The 20,602-nt window shown below is 37.4% G+C and overlaps 1 long non-coding RNA gene across 2 annotated transcripts in view; it reads right to left on the bottom strand.

Moving 5' to 3' along the window:
• Positions 1-15,412, bottom strand: part of LOC140529658 (uncharacterized) — a 147,413-nt gene extending 132,001 nt beyond the window's left edge. For both annotated transcript variants that reach the window (XR_011975632.1, XR_011975631.1), the window contains exons 1-2: positions 15,276-15,412; positions 3,931-4,032 (exon numbers count right to left, since the gene is read on the bottom strand). This is a non-coding gene — a long non-coding RNA (uncharacterized lncRNA). The remainder of the gene's footprint in view (positions 1-3,930; positions 4,033-15,275) is intronic.
• Between the last annotated feature and the right edge of the window lie 5,190 nt (positions 15,413-20,602).

Here is a 20,602-nt window from a genome sequence, read left to right as displayed (position 1 = left end):
GTTTCCCCATTGGAGATCCTGGGAATAATGATTTGTAGCCCCAGGACCTAGCTTAGTACCTGGCATTTAACAGGAACTTAATGCTAATTAATAGATTGAGCAGCCAGGTGACATAACGAATATACCCTGCTGGACTAGAAGTCAAGAAGACATGAGCTGAAATCTTGCCTTATTCAATAGGTGGGGGAGTAAAAGAAGGAAGGGATAGAATCTGAAACTGAAAATAAAATAAAGTGGAATTTTTAAAAATCCTGCCTCAAATATTTCCCAACTGTATGACCCCAGTCTAGTCATTTAAAATGCCTCAGTTTCCCCATCTCTAAAATGGGGATGATAGCATATTACTTTGGAAGACTTTTGTGAGGATCAAATGAGATAATACGAGTAAAGTATTCTGCAAACCTTTAAGTCATATATAAATGATTATAAAGAAAGGAACCAAACATTTATTGTCTACGATGCTAAACAGTTCACAAATATTATCTTATTTTTAAAAAAAGAAGATAGCTTTTACTCAGGATCCTGGCTGTCTCATCTATATGGCAGCCATGGTTGACTGGAGTCATGGAATCAGGGAAACAGGTTAGTTGCCTACTCTTACAATTACATGGAATAAATCTGACTTGTTCCTTATACTTTGGTATTTTCACTCAAAACCTAAAGTGGCAACATTTTCCTGACTTCGAGATCAACTTAAAGGTCACTTACCCCCAATCAACTATTTTTCCTCAGGATCTCTCTAGGTAATAGATGGAAAAGTGAAAGACAAAACATGATCTATCAACTTGCTGGACACATTGAGGAGGTTTCTCCCATCAGATTTCATCTTCCCAAGAGTCAGCCCACTCCATTCTTATTGGGGGCAAGTCCCATCAGTGAAAGAGGAGGTACTAAGAGTTTTTTTAACCAATCAAATTCTCTTAGGGGAAGCCCCAGTCACTAAAGACTTAATCTTTAGTCCTTTCAATAAATTAGCATTAAACTTGTCCACATAGAAGTTGAGAACTTTCAAAAGTCCCAAACAAAAGCTCTTTAAATGGATGAGAGAACTCCCTAAATTAACTTCCTCTACTACATCAGTTATTTGACCCATTCTTGATGAAGTCAGCTGGCTTTTTGTGGTCACCATTTCATCTTCTAAATAGTCACTAAACATCTCTTTAATACAATAATCTTAGAAAAGCATGGATAGACTTGTACAAAATGAAGAACAACAAAATGAGCAGAAGCAAGAGAATGTTGTATACAGTAAAAACAATATAGTTTTGAGAACAACTTTGAGCTAATAAGTCATTTTGACTCTTATAAAAACCCAAATTAACTATAAAGGACATATGAAGGAAGACACTATTTGAATCCAGAGAAAGAACTGAAAAATAGAAATATGTATAGAAGGATTTCACATATATACATATTTGTGCCTAATGGTAGCCATCTCCAGGGCAGGGGTAAAGAAGGAAAAAAAGTTATATGATAGCAAGTTGTACATAATATTTTTACAGTTTCATGTACAATCATCTTTTTTTACTATACTATGTTATGGAAATGCTTGTTTTATTCCATATATAAAATTTTAAAAATAAAAATTTTTTTCAAAATAAAATAATCTAGAATTTTGTATGAAATTGAAATCCATCTCACAGACCTGCTTTGCTGTTGGTAAAAAAGAGAACAAAACAAAACAGATATAAAATAAAAGTTAAGAAACTTGAATTATCTGCCAACAGTTATCATTTCACCCACCCAGCTCAGCAGTCCTTTTGCCTGTTTCTTTCATCTTCCTCTTCCTCCCCACCTCCAGTCCCTCAAATTAAAATCTCTTTTGTAATCCTTAGTTTTCTTCATCTACTTGAGGTCCTTCTGAGCTTTGTCACTCCCAATACTACGAACAGATTCTGGGATGAAAGGGGTTCCGACAAATAAATAGTATTTAAATAGCAGAAAAAAATATATATACACATATATGTATGTATGTATATTTTTGTAAATGTACATATATATATACATATATTTGTGTACATATAAACACACAACTAAATTTTGGAAATTTTCACTGCTGTTTCATATTCTCCAGTTAGTTTTCATTGTTCTTGTTATTAATAATTATCTTCATTAATAATAAGAACTCATATGGTATGTACCATTTTGTAATTTTTCAAAATATTTTCATATGCATTTGATAACCTTGTTGGTATATGGGGGGCATCTCCTGGCAATAATCAATTTTGTTCAAGATAAAGGGCTTTAGTGGGTGTTTTTGTCCTGGCAACATCAGATTCTTATCACGATGCTTGGCACATTGCAGACATGCAATAAGTATTAGTTGACTAAGAAGCATTTTAGCACTTTGTATATCAAAGAAGGATTAAAAGTCAAACTGATATACAGGCAACAGTGAGCCTATAGGAATGGTGAAAGTAATGCTGTCTTTTTTAAAAATAATCTTGAAATACACTTTGAATTTTGAAAAGTATAGTAAGGTATAGAAGGTTATTGACTCAAGTTTTATAAATATTCTATTTAGTCATATTTTGTCCTTGTGAAAACAGATATAGGAGATGATCAGAAAACTTGGTTTAAATTGCCATTTGTTAGAAATGATGGAATAAGTCTTAGATAAGATAGGAGAAAAATGTTTGAGATAGTAGGCAACTCAAAGGATAAACAGAATATGTTGGAAGGAGAGAGAGTGGACTTGTGATTTTATTGAAATAGAGAACTCTGGGATGAGGGAATTCCTACTGCTACCATTATAGGTTGACACATTCAAGCTTAGAGAATTAGTTGCCTGAAATTGAGAGGTTAAGTGATTTTCCCAGAGTCCCATAGCCAGTATCAGTTAGTCACTCAACAAGCATGTGTTAAGTGCTTACTAGGTGCCAAGTATTGTGCTAAACACTAGAATACAAAACTACTAAAAAGAAAATAGTCTCTGCCCTCAAGCAGGTTACATGCTAATGGAAAAGAAATAAAGGAAGCTGAAAATGATGGGGGAAAGAGGTGTGGAGTCAGTGTTACTGAGGTGATAGGGGAGGAGAAGGTACCCAACTCAGGGGCATGGTGGACAAGTCCACCGGTATGCAACCTGATGGGAAATGAAGAGTCAGAATGTGTCAGAGGCTAGACTTGATTCAGGTCTTCCTGGTTCCAAGATGTCTGTTTCCCACGCCATACTAAATTTGAGGTAGTAGTGTGGTATAATGGATAGGTACTGGACTTAGAGTCTGGAAGATCTGGGCTCAAATTCTGCTTCATTTACTAGCAGTGTGAACTTTAAAAAGTCACTTAATTTCTCTGTGCCTCAGTTTCCTCATGTGTAAAATGAGGGGATTGGACTCAACAGCCTCTAAGTTTTCCTTCTAGCTATCAACCTATGATAAGGTTTCTCTAAGACAAACAAGGAAATTTCTAAGAAGGACCCTTGAATGTAAAGGTATCAAAAGAACTACATTTGTTACAAGGAAGAGGGCACAGAAAAATCAATCCTAAGGCAAACTTTTAAAATGATCACTTTTCCTGGAGAATAATTCCAGAATCATGTGACCAGATTTTTATATCTTTTTTAGATCTTTTTAAAATGTTTTTTTTTTTTTGATCATGGCATTTATAGCATGGCAGAATCACTCCAACCCCCTCATTAAAAACCAAAACCAAAACATCAGACCTTAAGAACATAAACAAGACTAAGTAAAAGGGTTGGGACTAGAACCCAGTTCTTCTGACTACTGATACAGGACTCTTTCTGCTATATTGCAAGCCTGTGAGATAGGGAGTATAAGCATTATATATACGTGTGTGTGTGTGTGTGTGTGTGTGTGTGTGTGTGTGTGTATATGAAAAACTGATCAAAAATATCATGAATATGTAACTTTTGAGTCAGAGGTTTCCTGCAGACATGATAGGTCTAGGCTTTAGGAACCTTTCAATTACCTGGCTTGTTTCCTCACTTAGGTGTGACCGAAGAACTCCAGCATCTGTCATTGTCCCAAGGGTGACCATCTGTTCCTCTTACAATTCCTCAGGTTCACAAAGCTTCAAAGCATAGTAGTTTTATTCAAACAGAAAAGAGCAAAAAAAGAAAGACATCTGAGTGGAAGATAGTTAAGAGACTTCCCCTTCCCTTCCTCCTCCTCTCCAAATCAGCATCCTTTGTGATCTCTGTATTTTAGGGTACTGAACCACAGAGATCACAAATGAGTGCAAGAGGAAGATGGGACTTTGCTTCCTGTTGAGGTTCTGTGTCCCAGTAGTTCCCCACCAGTTCTCTGATGTTGGCTTGCTCTTTCATAAGGAGCTCCTCCCTACTTGTTGCTCTTTTGCTCTCAGTAGGAACGATAAGGCCTTCTTGCTACTACTGCTGACCTGCTACTCCAAGTTGGTGCTAGTTTGATGCAGTCATTGTGCAACAGACCTATGGAAATATCACACTGAAGCAAATGTTGATAGATAGTACAGTTCCCTCATCCCCCAGGGAATTATTTGTCTCTGAGTGAAAATCTCTGTTGCTTTATACTCAGGTCACAGGTTCATAGATTTGGATCTCAAAGGGATATTAGTAGCCATCTAATGTGATGCCTTATTTTACAGATGAGGCAAGTGAACATTATAGAGATCAAGAGACTTGCCCAAAGTCAAACAGGTAGAAAGTGTAAAAAATGGAATTTGAACTCAAGAGTTCATTCATTCATCCAACAAACATATTAAGCACTTATTATGAATAAGACAATGTATTTATTGCCAGGAATACAAATATGAAATAAAAACTAGTTTTTGAAATGTGTGGGGCTGTATCATTTACACAGTATTAGAGGCAGTTAATTGGTGGAGTACACAGAGCACAAAATTTGAAATCTGAAAGACCTGAGTCCGTTGCCAGGGGAGGGCATTAATGAAAGAGGTTGCATTTGACTTTGAGTTTTTGCACTCCAAATCTAGAACTTTTTTATAATATCACACTGAGATCCCACAACCTCACTGTCTGAAGAAAGAAAAGAAAAGTTCTCCTGTGTGGGAGGCAGGAGGAGTAGTGCTTCCCTAGATTACTCAGATGAGTCTCGTTTCCAGTCTGGCTTGGCTCTTGGTAAGTAGCTAGACATTTATATCCTTCCTGTAACAGTTTCCTAAATAGAGTTTTTCCCGCTCTTTCTACAGTTCTTACCTCAGACTTGAAATCCTAAGGATTCTCTCTCTCTCTCCTTCCTCTGTCTCTCTCTCTCTATCTCTGTCTCTCTCTCTATCTCTGTCTCTCTCTGTCTCTCTGTCTCTCTCTCTGACTCTGTCTCTCTCTGTCTCTCTGTCTCTGTCTCTCTCTCTGTCTCTCTCTCTCTCTCTCTCTCTCTCTCTCTCTCTCTCTCTTTCTCTCTCTCTCTGTCTCTTGCTTTCATTCTCTGTCTTCCTGTCTCCTGTCTTCCTTTGGAACAACTGGGACAAATTATGAGAATTTCCCTGGGCTGCTGTTCAGAAGATCTCTTAAAACAATGATGGAAGGCAGAGCTAATTCCTTCTGGTTTAGGAAACTAAGTGTAGTGAGAGGCAGACATTTGTAGTTTTAGCTACAAATATATCAAAAACAAAATCCATTATAAAATCCCAGTATCAGGGGATGACTACTGATCACTTTGGTAGCACCACTGTATGCACACCTAGCATAAACCATTCATGCTACCTGTCACATGTGTGTAACAGAGTCCCCAATTCTGCATATGGATATCTAGTATTTATTGGCTTTGTTTTATCCACCATATTAAATGCCAAGGATGCACTGAACTCACAGGAGTCCATGAACAAATATTGGGGGTGGATATTTTCAATACCCTCTCCCCAGAAAATAAGATAATTTTAGGTTATCACATAAGCACTCCTTATTCATCTTGGATCTGCACCATTCAAGCAACTCATGGAAACAGCAGAATAAGCAAAACTCAATTTTTTTTTTCCAGCCCCCAATCATAGCAGAGTTTTAGTCCTTCAGTTACAGCTGGCCCTCTTTTATCTTTTCTCTAATTGTTGTTGAGTCATTTCAGTTGTATCTGACTCTTCCTGACCTCATTTGGGGTTTTCCTGACAAAAAGTGGTTTGACATTTCCTTTGCTAGATCATTTTACAGATGAGGAACTGAAGCTAATAAGGTTAAGTGACTTGCCCAGGTTTATGCACAATAACTGTCTGAGGCCAGATTTGAACTCATGAAGATCAGTCTTTCTGAACCAGGCCCAGCACTCTATCTACTGTTCCACCTAACTACTCCTTCTTCTGTTTTAGGTACACTGTTAAGATAAATTTTCTAGGAGGCTTGTGGCTAAACTCTTAAACTCAGAAATTCTGAATCTCTTGGTAATTCTCAAACTTGCATATTAAACCAGTTTTTGGAAAATAATCTCTAATCTGTGCTCAGAAAAGGAAACATAAAGGTAAAAATTATCTAAAAACATCATCTTCCCCGTCAGGTCTCCTAAATAAGCATAGGCTATGTACTTCTGCAAGTCACCATTTTTGCTCCTGGACTAAAAGCCTCTCCTCCATTGCTAAAATATTGCACCATCTGTAAGCAGAAGAGAAAAAAGGCATGGGAAAAAAAAAACTGAATGAATAGTATGGCCAGTCACTCCTAAAGACTACAGAAAAGCAGTGCTGTTCCAGATTCTGAACTATATTACAAAGCAATAGTCATGAACATAATCTGGTTCTGACTAAGAAACAGAGTGGTGGATCAGTGGGATAGATTTAGGCACACAATACACAGAAGTAAATGGTCATAGTAATCTAGTGTTTGGTAAACCCAAAGATCCAAATTTTTGGGACAAGAACTCAACGTATAGCAAAAATTTCTAAGAAATTTGGAAAGTAGTTTGACAGAAACTAGGCACAGGCCAACATCTCAGACCATATAACAAGACAAGGTCAAAATGGATAAATGACTTAGACATGAAGGGTTATATCATAAGTAAATTAGAGGAGTATGGAAAGATGTACCTGTCAGGCCTATGGATAAGGGTAGAGTGTATGACCAAACAAAAGATAGAGAGAAAAGATTTGGGGAAGTAAAATAGATAATTTTGACTACACGAAATTAAAAACTTTTGCACATACAAAAATAATGCAACCAAAATTAAAAGGAAAACAGGAAATTGGGGAAAATTTTATAGTAAGATTTTCTGATAAAGTCCTCATCTCCCAAATATATATAGGGAACTGAGCCAAATTTATAAAAACAGAAGCTATTTCCCAGTTGATAAATGATCAAAAGACATCAACAGGCAGTTTTCAGAAGAAGAAATCAAAACTATCACATGAAAAAATGCTCAAAGTCACTCCTGATTTAGAGAAATGCTATTTAAAATGACTCTGAGGTACCACCTCATACCTATTAGATTGGCCAACATGACAGAAAAGGAAAATGATAAAAATACTGGAGGGGATATGGAAAAATAGGAACACTAATGCATTGTTGGTAGAATTGAGAATTAGTCCAACTCTGGAGAACAATTTGGAACTATCCCCAAAGGGCTATAAAACTGTGCATACCCTTTTATCCAGCAATATCATTATTTATTTGTGTCCCAAAGAGATCAAAGTAAAGGAGAAAAGACCTACTTGTACAAAAATATTTATAGCAGCTTTTTTGTAATGGCAAAGAATTGGAAGTGGAGGGGACACCCACAAATTGGGGATTGGATATATGGTATATGGTATATAATTGTGATGGAATAGTACTGTGCTATAAGAAATGATAAGCAGGATGGTTTCAGAAAAACCTGGGAAGATTTATATGAACTCATGCAGAATTAAAGGAGCAGAACCAGGAGAATGTTGTACAAGGTAACAGCATTAGTGTAAGGATGAACAACTCTGAAAGAATTAACTACTCTGTTCAAAACAATGATCCAAGACCATTCCAAAGGACGCAAGAAAAAATGCTATTCACCTCCAGAGAGAGAACTGGTGGTCTGAATGCATGTTGAAGCATACTTTAAAAAAAAGTTATCTTGTATTTATTATTTTGTTCATATTTTCTTTTTCAGCATGACTAATATGGAAATATGTTTTGCATGGTTTTATAAGTATGATCTATATCATATTGTTTTGCCTTCACAAGGAGGGTGGAGATATTGGAAGGAAAGAATTTGGAGCTCAAAAAATTTTTAAATGATTATTTAGAAAAGTATATGTAATTGGCAAATATTTAACAAAGTAAATAAAATTTACTTTTTAAAAGAAACACCATGGTTAATATGATGAAGTTCTATCCTCTCTCTCTTAGTTGTCAAGAATATTGGTGGCAGCCCCATTCACTGGGAACCAGTCAGAAGAGTTCTTTGTAAACTCACAGCAGAGGCTACAGTATAGATATGCTTCCACGGAAGACATTCTTCCAACAAAGATCCCTATAGTACTGTCAAGTGGATTTGGATACCCTTCTCTGATATTTACCATTACCTCTGAGACACAGCATGACACCAATGGCAGAGATAGAGAACTGACCTCAGAAAGAGAAACAGAGAGAGAGAGAGATTCTATCACATATTTGAGATTAATAACTATGCTACATAATCTCAATAACAGAGAAAGAAGACATTCTATCAAAATTTTTTTATTAGATAAATATAGTTCTGTTAGTTAAACCAGGAAGAGGCAAACCAGAGAAATGGGTCATATAGACCAACATCACTGATGATTGTTAATACAAAAAAAATTGCAAATGAAATTTTTTAAAAGAAACAACATCAGTGTATCCAGAATACCATTCAACATTATCAGTTGCATTTATGTCAGGGGTGGTTTCAACATTAATAAAGCCTTTAGTATAATAAATCAGATAGCAGACACAATACTACTCAATTTGATGATTCATTGATGTAAATAAGGAAAACAGGATTATATAAATACAGAAATGATATTTCTGTTTTTAAATTGATAAAAATACTTAATTCATTTAAAAACTGCAAAAGAGATAGGCAAGGAATTATTCTTTTTCCATATCACCAAAAGCATGTACCTATATGTGGTAACATTATTTTCAGTGGAAGAACACTGGAAGCTTTCCAAATAAATTCCATGATTTGCCACTTATATTTAACATAGGACTAAAGAAGCTGGCTATAGTTATAAGACAAAAGAACAAATTAAAAGAATAAATATCACCAATTAGGAGGCAAAAATTATCCCTATTCACAGATGATACAATGGTTTACTTAGAAAAGCTCAGAGAATCAGCCTAGAAAAAGTATTGAAGATGATTAATCACTTCAGCAAAATATCAGGGAACTAAATAAATCCGTATAAGTCATCAAAAAACAAGAAAAAATCATCAGAGGGATTCCATTCAAACTAAAATATGCATAAAATAACTAGGACATACCAACACATAAATAAGATTGACACAAATAAGACTATGAACTATTTTGTAGAGGAAACAAAGGAAGACTCCCAAATTAGAGAACTATTCAGCGTTTATGGCTGAGTTATGTCAAAATAATTAAAATGATGATACAACCTAAAAATTTATAGCTAGACTGCAATACTAATCAAATTACCAAAAAGATTTAGAGATCGACACAAAAGAATTTTAAAAGTTATTTGAAGGACAAAGCATCTAAAACTACAGAGAAATAATGAAAAAAATAGGAATGAGAGGTGTAGTATTTTTGAGACTCAATTATGTATATAAAGCAGGAATCATCCAGACTCCTTGGTACTTGTTAAAAGTACATCAAGACTTCCACTGGATGCTCTAATCTCTTATCTGAAAATAACTGCTGGTTTTACACAAGCCTCATAGAATGTATGCAAGTCTCCCAACTAATTCGTATAGACTTCCTGTCGTGCCTAGCTTTCTGCAAATGTCTAAGAAGGAATGGCCTAGAGAGGGAAGGAGGGGAGTGTTTCAGCTTGGGTCTGGTCCTCAGTCTCCTCAATCCTGCCTTCCTTTGGCCAGAGGAGGAGTTTGTAAACTTTTGAGGATCAGAGAATTTGAATGTTATCAGCAGCATCCTTAGTAGCATACTCAGGATAGCAATAGCTGAGGGTAGTCTCTGTAGTGAAAGTCAAAGATAGATGAAATGTAATGAGAAACAGTAGATTTAAGGCTCCATAAGGAACCCAGTGGCAAAGCTTCTAGGGATCATCTTTGAAACTCCAGGAAAAGGACTTTCAGAAGCTGTAAATTACTCCTTTGCTATTATGCTCTCTAAATTTGAGCTCACTTTCCCCTAGACTCTGTATATTTTGAGGGGATGTCTTGTACGAACTATTACTATATATCCTTAGTAAATATATCTTTCTAAAAATGAATTGATATCGAGTGGATATCAAGTATAATCATGAGGAGGTAGAAGAGTAGAGCAGATGGGTGTTAACTTAAAACATTAGAAATGCCACCCCCATGAATCCTTTAGTGTTAATCTTAGAGCCCTGAGGAGATATTATAACTACTCTCTGGGGACCTGACCTTCCAATGTGAATATGGATTGGGAGAGTAACTCAGATATGAAATTTGATAAAATTCACATTCCCTTTGACTAGTGATCCCACAAGGATACCAGTGATAAATTTCCACATACAAAAACATTCCTAACATCTTTACAAGAGCAAAACCTTTCTTCTCTGTTGGGAAGTGGTATACTACAGATGTGGAATACTGCAGACTGTTAGTTGTAGTCACTTCATCAGACAGTTTTGCTTAACTGTTCTAGGGGATTTGGGAGCTGAAAAGGGAAGGGACTCTTGAGGGGAGGAGGTAGATTAGAGAGTGATTTCTATATATTTGATTTAAAATTCAAACATAACTAGGCTTCCAACGAAGCATGGAGTATTTTGCATCCTGCTACATTTATGAACAGATACAAAACTCCTAATGGTGGAGAGCAGGTGGAGAGAAGGATGCCAAGAACCTGGCGACAGAGCTGGTACCAAAGACTCTAGAAGAAACACACGTGGAGAGAGATAGAAAGACTCTGGAAGTCACAGACATGTCAGAGAAGGCAGCATTTCTATAGTTCTCTCATTTTAAAATTAGACTCATATTGCCTCTCTAGAATCTGCAAAATGTACCTCCTTGGGTGAGATTGGCTACTTTCTATTGGTTTGATCTGACATCTCATCTCACTCCCTGGAAAGAATGCATTCTATCTTGTATTTTCTCTGGTATATTCTAGTCTTTTTAATTTCTCTGATTTCTGTTTGCTGTTTTCTTGGATTAATTGGGTTTACTTGCTATTCTGTTTGTGACAGTCTTTTGTATAATCAGTATTTGACAGGAAAGAGTTAAGCTGGTGAGTATAAGGTAAAGGGTTAGCTTGTGCCTCAGGAGCAACCAAAGAAGAAGATTTTGTTTTGAATTCTCTACCTCCAATCACATTTCTAGACCAGAAATATTTGAGAGGTCACCTATATATGAATCTAGCCTGACACCTCATCTTACCGATATCATAATCTCTTTTGGAGAGAATTTGGCTGGATTCTAGAGATTCTAGAGGGTCTTGAGTGAGCTATACCCTTACATATTTAGATAACCCATGTAGACTCAGATCTCCAGGAGTGTACTTGATCCAGTTCATACTGGCTCATGAAAATTAATTTGCTAAATTTCCAGGGTGGGCATTTTCACCTGGAGATTGACAAATGCTACACACCTTACTTTGATCTATTGTTCTGTGGATTTGCTACATTTAAGAAAGTGGTGGAAAAAATTTTAACAAGACAAATTAAACTGAAAAGCATACTATGCATACTTTTATTTTTTTAATGGGCTGGTTGTTAAACATCTACCAGTACATCTGTGCCCATTTCTTACATGGGAGCACATACCTTACACAAAAACAATGAAAACTCATTTAGGAAAAGCCACAAGAGGTGTTCAAGAAAAGAAGGTTTCTGTAGGTAGCTTGGATTACAAGTTAGATTATACAATGGGGTATTATTAGGTGAAGTTAATACAAGAGAAATAGGAGGAAATAGAGGAATGTGTGAATTATTAGATATACGCTATGGCAATGTCCTGGTGTTGGTTAGTTTTACTGACTTCCCTTTTCAGTCTTTCTTAAGTCTTTGTTACAGGGGATTAATTGCTGGGTAGAGGTGGGAGAAGGATATATTCACAAATAAATGTGAGATAAAAATAAAAGGTAACAGTAAAATATGATGCAATTTTTAAAAGAGAAAAGCAAAAACAAATTCTCTTGTGTGGTTTCCTCATAAAGGAATGATATAAGACAATCAAGAATGTGAGTTTTGATCAAGGAGGAGAATGTATTGGAATAATGGTCTGGAGATAGGAATGGATGAGTTAATCATTTTTATTATTGTTAAGGTGTAATAGTCATATTTACTTTGTATTTACTAGAAATGAACATTATGATAGAATAAGTGGATAGAATGCTGGGCCTGGAGTCAGGAAAACTCATCTTTCTGAGTTCAAATCTGGCCTCAGACCCTGGTCAAGTCACTTCACCCTGTTTGCCTCAGTTTCCTCATCTGTAAAATGAGTTGGAGAAGTAAATGGCAAACCATTTCAGGATCTTTGGCCAGAAAGCCCCAAATGGAGTCACAGAGAGTTGGGGAGGACTGGAACTACCCAACAGTAAGAATTCTTTAAGATAAAAGGTAGTTAATGTTACTGCTTCACAAATTTTAAATTCATTTAAAAACATGACTCAACGTGAGGCAAAATGATGTACATGAAATTCTTTGAGTATCTTACAGCCAAAGAGTTTATATAAATTAAATTTTGTTTGATTTTGATTTGATCAAGTTTATTTGATTCTAATACCTGCTTGCAGTTACCTGAGAATTTCCTGTTTTGAAGGAAAAGTTGTGTTTGGTGGTAAGAGTGTTGACTTAAATTTTAGATCTAGTCTGGATTCTTATTAACTGTATAATTTTGACCAAATCATTCAACTAGTTGAACTTTCATTCCCTTATATGTAAATTAGAAACAATAATATTCATAACATCTACCACATAAAGGGTTATGAGGATAAAATTTGGTAATTTAGGGTCCAACTTTATCATTTAGGGAATTTCCACTATGGAAATTTTCTCCAACGATACAGAGTGAAAATTGTTCTGTCATTTACAATAATAATAATGATGGTGATAATAGCAACAACTAAATTTTATATAGCATTTTATGGCTTGCAAAATGCTTTACAAATTTCTCCTTTCATCTTCACAACAAACCTAAGAGCTGCATGTTCTTTCATCTCCATTTTACAGATGAGAAAGGTGAGACAGACAGGGGTTAAATGACTTGCCCTTGGTCACATAACTAGTAAGTATCGGAGACTGAATTTGAACTCGGGTCTTCCTGATTCCAGGTCCAGTGTTCTATCTACTGTGCCACTCGGAGAAGTTAAGTGACTCCTCATAGTCCTACACTTAGTATGTGTCCAATACAGGTCTTGAACCCAGGTCTTCATGATTCCAAGATTGACCTTCTATTCACTCTTCCATGCTGCCTTTCTTGGTAAATCAGAAAAATACTTCTCCCCTTCCCACTTTCTCTCTCCCTCTCCCTTCCCCCCCTTCTCCTTCTTATCTCTTTATTTACTTTCTCTCTCTTCTCCTCTCTGTCTCTCTCTCTTTCCCCCCTTTCTCTCTCTCTTTTCTCCCTCCCCCTCTTATTCTCATTGTATTACCTTATGCTATCCTATATTACATTATGTTGTTATACTGTATTGTTATAGTTATGTGATATTATATGTATATAATATGGCATTATATCATAATATATCATATTTATTATATTAGTATATTATATAAGTATGCTACCATTATCACTCATCTTCATAACAACTCCCTCCCAATTCTGCCCTTTCTCGGCCCTTTGGCCTCTATCTTCATGCTCCATGGCATGCCGCAGCAAGCGTAGGCTGACCTCTGCATCTTATTGGTTCCAGATAGAACTTGATAGCTACTCTCTGGCTCCAAATAAGTATGGGAACTAGATTCATCAGATGCAGATTTAGACATCAGAACTTTAGTGATAAGGATGGAACTGACTCCACTGGGATCATTTAGAAGCAAACAGTTTTCCTCTAGATCTGATAAGCCCAGAAACTCCTGCCTTGGGAGATCAGACAGTGCTTAGGAAACCCAAGGAGGACAAATTAAAAGTTGATAAACTGATACTGTGGAAAGGTTAAAGGAAAGAATCAAAGAAGGTGAATGTCAGACTAAGCAGTTTATGCAGTGATCAGCCAATAAAGTACTAAGCCCAGGCTCCTCTACAGGTCATGCTGCATTGAAGTCAGTGTAATATTGGACTGAATATTTTAATGTTCACCATGTTCACTTCCTGATGGTAGTAGTGGAAGGAGGAGTTAAAATCCCAACTCTACAGTCCCTAAAGTAGAGAAAGTTCAACATTTTAAAATTCTTCTCAGCCATAAGGACATTTTAAAAACAGAAAAGGATGTTGATGGCTAAGCACTTTTAGTGAGGAGTAGTGGAAAAGCACAGAAATCTAAATTAGATGACGAGAGAGAGAGAGGAAGAAATACCTCCAGACTTGGATGAGAACATCAAACCATTCAAACCCAACATGGATCCCTATAAACCATACCCCTGATTATGACCACATCTTTGCCTACAGCTAGGCTGTCTTTCCCTGTTCTCTAGAGCCATATGCGTCAGATAATACCTATCAGTGCAAAGGGGCAGTTAGGTAGTACAGTAGATAGAGCACCAGTGCAGGAGTCAGGAGGACCTGAGTTCAAATCTCACCTAAGACACTTGACACTCACTAGCTGTGTGACCTTAGGCAAGTCACTTAACCCCAATTGCCTCATCCTGGGTCATCTCCAGTCATCCTGATGAATATCTGGTCACTGGATTCAGATAGCTCTGGGAGGAAATGAGGCTGGTGACCTGCACAGCCCTCCCTCTCTCAAAACAAAGTCAAGTGCAAGTCATGTCATTATTTCTCTGATGGCATGGTCTTCTTCAGCAATGAAGGACGAACACACATCAGTGCAAAAGACAATGAAGAAATAAGTGGAGGGGGAATAAAAAATAAGTGAACTGATCTGAATAAGTTCAGATGGTGAACAACAAGGAGTTGGTTGGGATAGGAATGGGTGAATATAGTACAGAGGACAGCATGCTAACCTTGGAATCTGGATAAATCCCACCACAACCCCAATTCATTGGGTGATCACACACAGGTCACTTAGACTCTCCCACTCTCAGTTTTTCTACTCCATATGTCAGTTATTTTTATGATTTTTGAGGTAATTAATGTGAGGGGAGTACCTGAAACAAGGATTGTGAGTACTTACAGAGAGCTTATTAAGCTGATGATGGTCTCCATGGACTGAAGCCTTGCATAGAGTTGCCACAAAAGAGCAGCCTGTAGCTATCACTCTCACCCTTTTGTTTATTGATCAGAATAGTGGAAAGCCAACTGGAAGAGTCTAAGGGCAGGATCTGCAGCCAAGAAACAGCTCTTAGGAATTCACACTTTTGCACAACCTCACCCAGGCCCAGCCCTTGCTGAGAGGCCAAAGCTCTTGTTTGTTTCCTTGTTTTTGTTTTTGTTTTTTTAAAAGATGACCCAATCTGTGGCTAGTTAAACATGTTTTGTCTTTGCAGGGATTTCTGGCATAGAACCACAGTATGTTTTTTTAATCTTACATCCCTTTGCTTTTAGTGGAATACACAGACAACTTTATTTGTAATTCCATGCATCCATACTCCAAAAACAAACATCCTCAGTCTCCTTCCTAGGCTGTGTTTATCTGGATACAATTCAATTTGTTGTTGTTATTCAGTCATTTAAGTCCTTTTGTGACCCCATTTGGAGTTTTCTGGGCAGAGATTGCAGTGGTTTGCCATTTCCTTCTCCAACTCATTTTACAGAAGAAGAGCCGAAGCAAACAGGGTTAAGAGACTTGCCCAGAGCAGCACAACTAGTAAGTGTCTGAGGCCAGATTTGAACTCAGGAAAATGAGCCTTCCGGACTTCAGGCCCAGTCCTCTATGCACTATGGTGCCACCTAGCTGTCCCTAATACAACATAACAAACATTTGTTAAGTATTTCTTCTGGCACCATGGTATAAGGCACCGTGCTAGATGCCAGGGATACAAACATTCAACAGGAAGCATTCCCTGTCCTCCAGAAATTTATATTCTACCAGGAGGATATTCCATGTACACAAGGTAAATAAAAAGTAATGCAGAGAGCCAGATGAGATAAGAAAAAAAAAACCATAATGCATAAGGTGTCAGGAGTAATGCTGATTTCCTATGAGCTCCATGTCTCAAATTGTTTACAAAGGTGAGGCCACATGAAAAGGAGAAGTCAGCCTGGCCCAGAAATTACCGGCAATACAAATGCGCAAAGATGTGGGAGAGTGAAAATGAAGCGATAACAGCCAGAGGAAATTCTCTCTGTGTCACAGCCAACTCTTGACTGCACTCCATCACTCCCCTAGTGACACAAGCCATGAAGAGTGATTGAGGTCTGGTCAATGAATAGCCATGCTGAGAAGCAATCATAGTTCAGGACAGGAGGTTCTGTTTGGTGACAAAGCAGTACATAGTGAAAAATGACTGGCTAGAAGAGGAAACAGTATTTTGGGTTCCCAGTTCCCCACTACTGACTCCACTGACCTTTTGGGGTCATGAATGAAAAAAGTAGACAGAGGGTGCTTAGGCTGCAGAGGAAAAGCACCTTGGGGATGTTTGCCAGTTTTAGGTGGGAGATGCCAATGCGCAAGTCAGAGTCCAACCACATGAACTATGCCTGGGACCTCTTGAATTTGGGTCATGCCTCGAGGAGACTAGCCTTATTCATGTAGGCTGATTCTCATTACCCTCCATTAGTTTCCACTTCAGAACTAGACATTTCTTGACCTTTTCTGGCATTTCCAAAGCTATGTCTTACTTGGTTTCTGTAACCCTTTGGTGTACCAACTACAATATCCTATTTTTGATAGGGTTATCAGACTCATTGATGGGGGGCAGAAGAAAGGGAAGGAATGCCAAAGACATAGTGTATTTTAATTTCAGCAAGACTTTTGTGGACAATTTTAATAAGTGTAGATTGGGTGAGACTATAGTTGAATGGATTTGAAAGGGTTTAACAAGATCCAAAAAGTCATTGATTAACAAATCAGTATCAACCTGTATTGATTTCCATTTGGTTGTCTTGCAGCTCTGTCCTTGGCTCTGCTCTGTCACAGCATTTTTATCAATGACTTAGATGATGACTTCGATGGAATGATTATCAAATTTATGGATAATATAAATCTGGAAGGCAAAACTCCCAAAAAGTTTCAAAAAGTTCATAAAAGAATGAACTAACGCTCCGAAATCAACACAATTAAGTTTAAAAAATAAATTTTACAAGTTCATGATTAAAGCAGACCAGACAATAGGTCAAATAAAAAAACCTAGGGGCTTTAGTTAACAATAAAGTCATGATGAACCAATAGTTTGACACAGTTACCAAAAAAAAAGAAAAAAGCTGATGTTCTTAGTCTGGATGAACAGAAATGGAACATCCAGTTTGAGGGAGGCAATATTACTACTGTACTTTGTCCTTGTCAGACCACCTTTGAAATATCATGCAGCGTTCTTGCCTCCAAATTTGAAGAGAGACTTTAAAAACCTAGAGAATGACTAAGATGATAAAAAAAAAAGTCTTGTGTCCAAAGACAAGACACATTTGGGTGAAGGAGCTGTGTATATTTGGCTTGGAAAAGAGGATACTTAAGGAGCAAAAGCAGGAGTGGGGGCCACGATATTTATCTTCAAATATTTGAATGTGTCATGTTGAAATAAGATTAGATGGGCTCTGGCTGGCTCTCAAGGGCAAAGGTAAGGTCCATGATAAGCACATTTTTTTGGTCAATATAAGTAAGATGTTCTAACCCTTAGATCTATCCAGCAATATCATGGACTGGACTGTCATAGAGTAGTAATTTTCTTGTCTTTAGTTCACAGAGAGGCCAGATAACCATGTCAGAGATAATGTAGTGTAGTGAGGTTCTTAATCTTTATCATATTATCACAGAGGCAGTGAGATGGCACAGTGAATGGAGTGTTGGGCCTGGAGTCAGAAAGACATAAGTTCAAACCTGACCTCAGACAGTTGTTAAACTTGTGACCCTGGGCAAGTCATTTTATCTCTGTCTGTCTCTCAGCTTCCTCATCTGAAAAATGAGGAGAATAATAGCAGCTATCTGACATGGTTGTTGTTGTGAGGATCAAATGAGATAATAATTATAAAGTCCTTAGCACAAGGTACACAGTAAGCACTTCATAAATGCTTCCTTCCTTGTGGATTCCTTTGATGAAGCTCATGGCACCTGTTGCTGAGTAATATTTTTAAATGCATAAAATAAAATACATACAATTACAAAGGAACCCAATGCTATTGAAATTTAATCACAAAATATCTCTTTAATAAATGTTCACAAACCAGGTTAGGACCCTGCCATAGAGGATAAAATTTTGTTGAGGGGAAGGTTGAACAACACAGCCTCTAGGGTAGCCTCTAATGTTGAGACCCTATGAACTTAGTTATTCAGGGCTAATATGATTAATCCTTATGAAAGAAAAGGGTCAGAGTGAGTATTTGTGAGCAATAATGGTGCCGTCTTATTCTGGTGCTGTGACTCTGTGAGTGCTAATGACCTCATTCATTGTTACTATAATAACTCATATGTCTCTAGTGTTAGTAGGTTTCAGTTGGTGTTGATAGGCCACTAGTTTGCCAAACTAGCAGACAGGAAATTCCCTCTAGACAAGGATTATTCCTTCTTTGTATTCCACTAAGTATCTCCTACCAAGCATAGTGACTTACATAGTTGAATTCATTCATTTATTCAATAGACATTAATAAGCACCTTCAACACATAAGGCACTGTGGTAGGGGCTAAAAAGATGCAAAGTTGGGATATAGTTCCTGCCCTTCAAAAAGATTATGATCCGAAAAAAGATAATGATCTAGTAGAGCTGATGGCTTCAATCAATCAATAATCCTTCATTAAAACCTACTTTGTGCCAGGTGCTGTTCTAGGTACTGGAGCAACAGAGACCGTTACAAATAGATCAGTTCCTGACCTTTGGGGACTTGTATGGAATAAGATACAGATATAAGAGAAGACAAGACCACACAAGATAAGACAAAGGACAACTGGGTAGTACAGTGGTTAGAGCACAAAGACTGTGGAAAACTGGAAAAGCTGGAAAGATTTGAATTCAATCTTGCCTCAGACACTGATTGGCTGTGTGACCCTGGGCAAATCACTTTTGTCTCTTTGTGCCTCACTTTCCTCAATTGTATAATGGGGATAAAAATAGCATCTACCTTCCAGGGTTACTATAAGGGTCAAGTGAGAAAACATCTATAAAGATTTTTGTAAATCTTAGGTCCTTTCAAAATACTAGCTATTAATACCACAAGCCATTATTAAGCACATGCTATGTAAAGACTCATCTTTTGGAATTCAATGTCAACAGGTAAATATACACATTATAATTTGAGGAGGAAGAACAAAGAACTAAGGGGAACAGGTAAAACTTCTTTAAGGAATGGTATATGAACTGAACCTCAGAGAGAAAGCTAATCATTCCAAGAGGCAAAGGTGAGGAGGGAGCACATTCCTGCCATGGGGCACAGCCTCTGGAAGGTATATAAGGTGGGAGAGGAATTTCTACATGGCTGAGACAGCCAATAGCTCAGTTCCACTGGACAGAGAGTATGCGAAAGTAATGTGAAATATGTCTAGAAAGGGAAGTTTGAGCTAGACTGTAAAGGGTCTTATATGCTCAGCGGAGGAATCTGTATTTTATCTTAGAAGAGATAGGGACTCATTGAAGCTTCTTGAATAGGGGAGTGCAATAGTTAGGATTATACTATTTGGAGAATGGACAAGAGAAAGAAAACATGAGGAGTTGGGGGCTCTATTATGGGGCTATTGTAGTTGTTCTGGTGAAAGGCAATGAAGGTGTGACTTTGGTGGTAGCCAAGGGAGCAAAGAGAAGTCAATGAATAAAAATGATATTGTCATGGCCTGATATGTACACATGAACTCTAGGGTAAGAGACTCTGTCTTAGAGGAATTCTATATAACATCTGTCCAAATACTTTAGACAGCAAGAAGGGCCTAAGGCAGGTACTAACATACTAGCAAAGGATACAGGTACAGAATATTCATGATGAGCCTAAGATTGTCACTCACCATGAGAGTCTCCCCTTCCCAGCTTCCCTACCCTACCCCAGTCCTTGAAAGTGAGCTACGAGGAAATTATGGGATTACATTCATGGCTCAGCCCCAGGGACCTTTACAGAAATTGCTCTTCTCCAGCCCTCCAACCCTTTTGTTCCTATTGCCTTTTAGGAGATAAAAATTAGGAAGTCTTCTGAAATGTTTCAGAAACAAAAAGAATTGGAACATTTACAATAAAATTTCCTCAGTAAAGAATTACTTCAATACCTCTTCAGGGTGTGGAGGTAAAACTAGCTTCTGGAAGGTTATGACAATGGAACTCTACCTGAGGCCCTGCATAGGTGAAAGGTTCTACGTACCTACCCAAGGATTATGTGTTTCATCTATAAAGGTGCCGTCAGCAAAAGGATACCTCAGCCACCATCTAA

Source organism: Notamacropus eugenii, chromosome 2, assembly GCF_028372415.1.
Source record: "Notamacropus eugenii isolate mMacEug1 chromosome 2, mMacEug1.pri_v2, whole genome shotgun sequence".
In the NCBI taxonomy this organism is placed as follows: domain Eukaryota; kingdom Metazoa; phylum Chordata; class Mammalia; order Diprotodontia; family Macropodidae; genus Notamacropus; species Notamacropus eugenii.
This window is presented reverse-complemented; position numbering and strand designations above follow the sequence as displayed.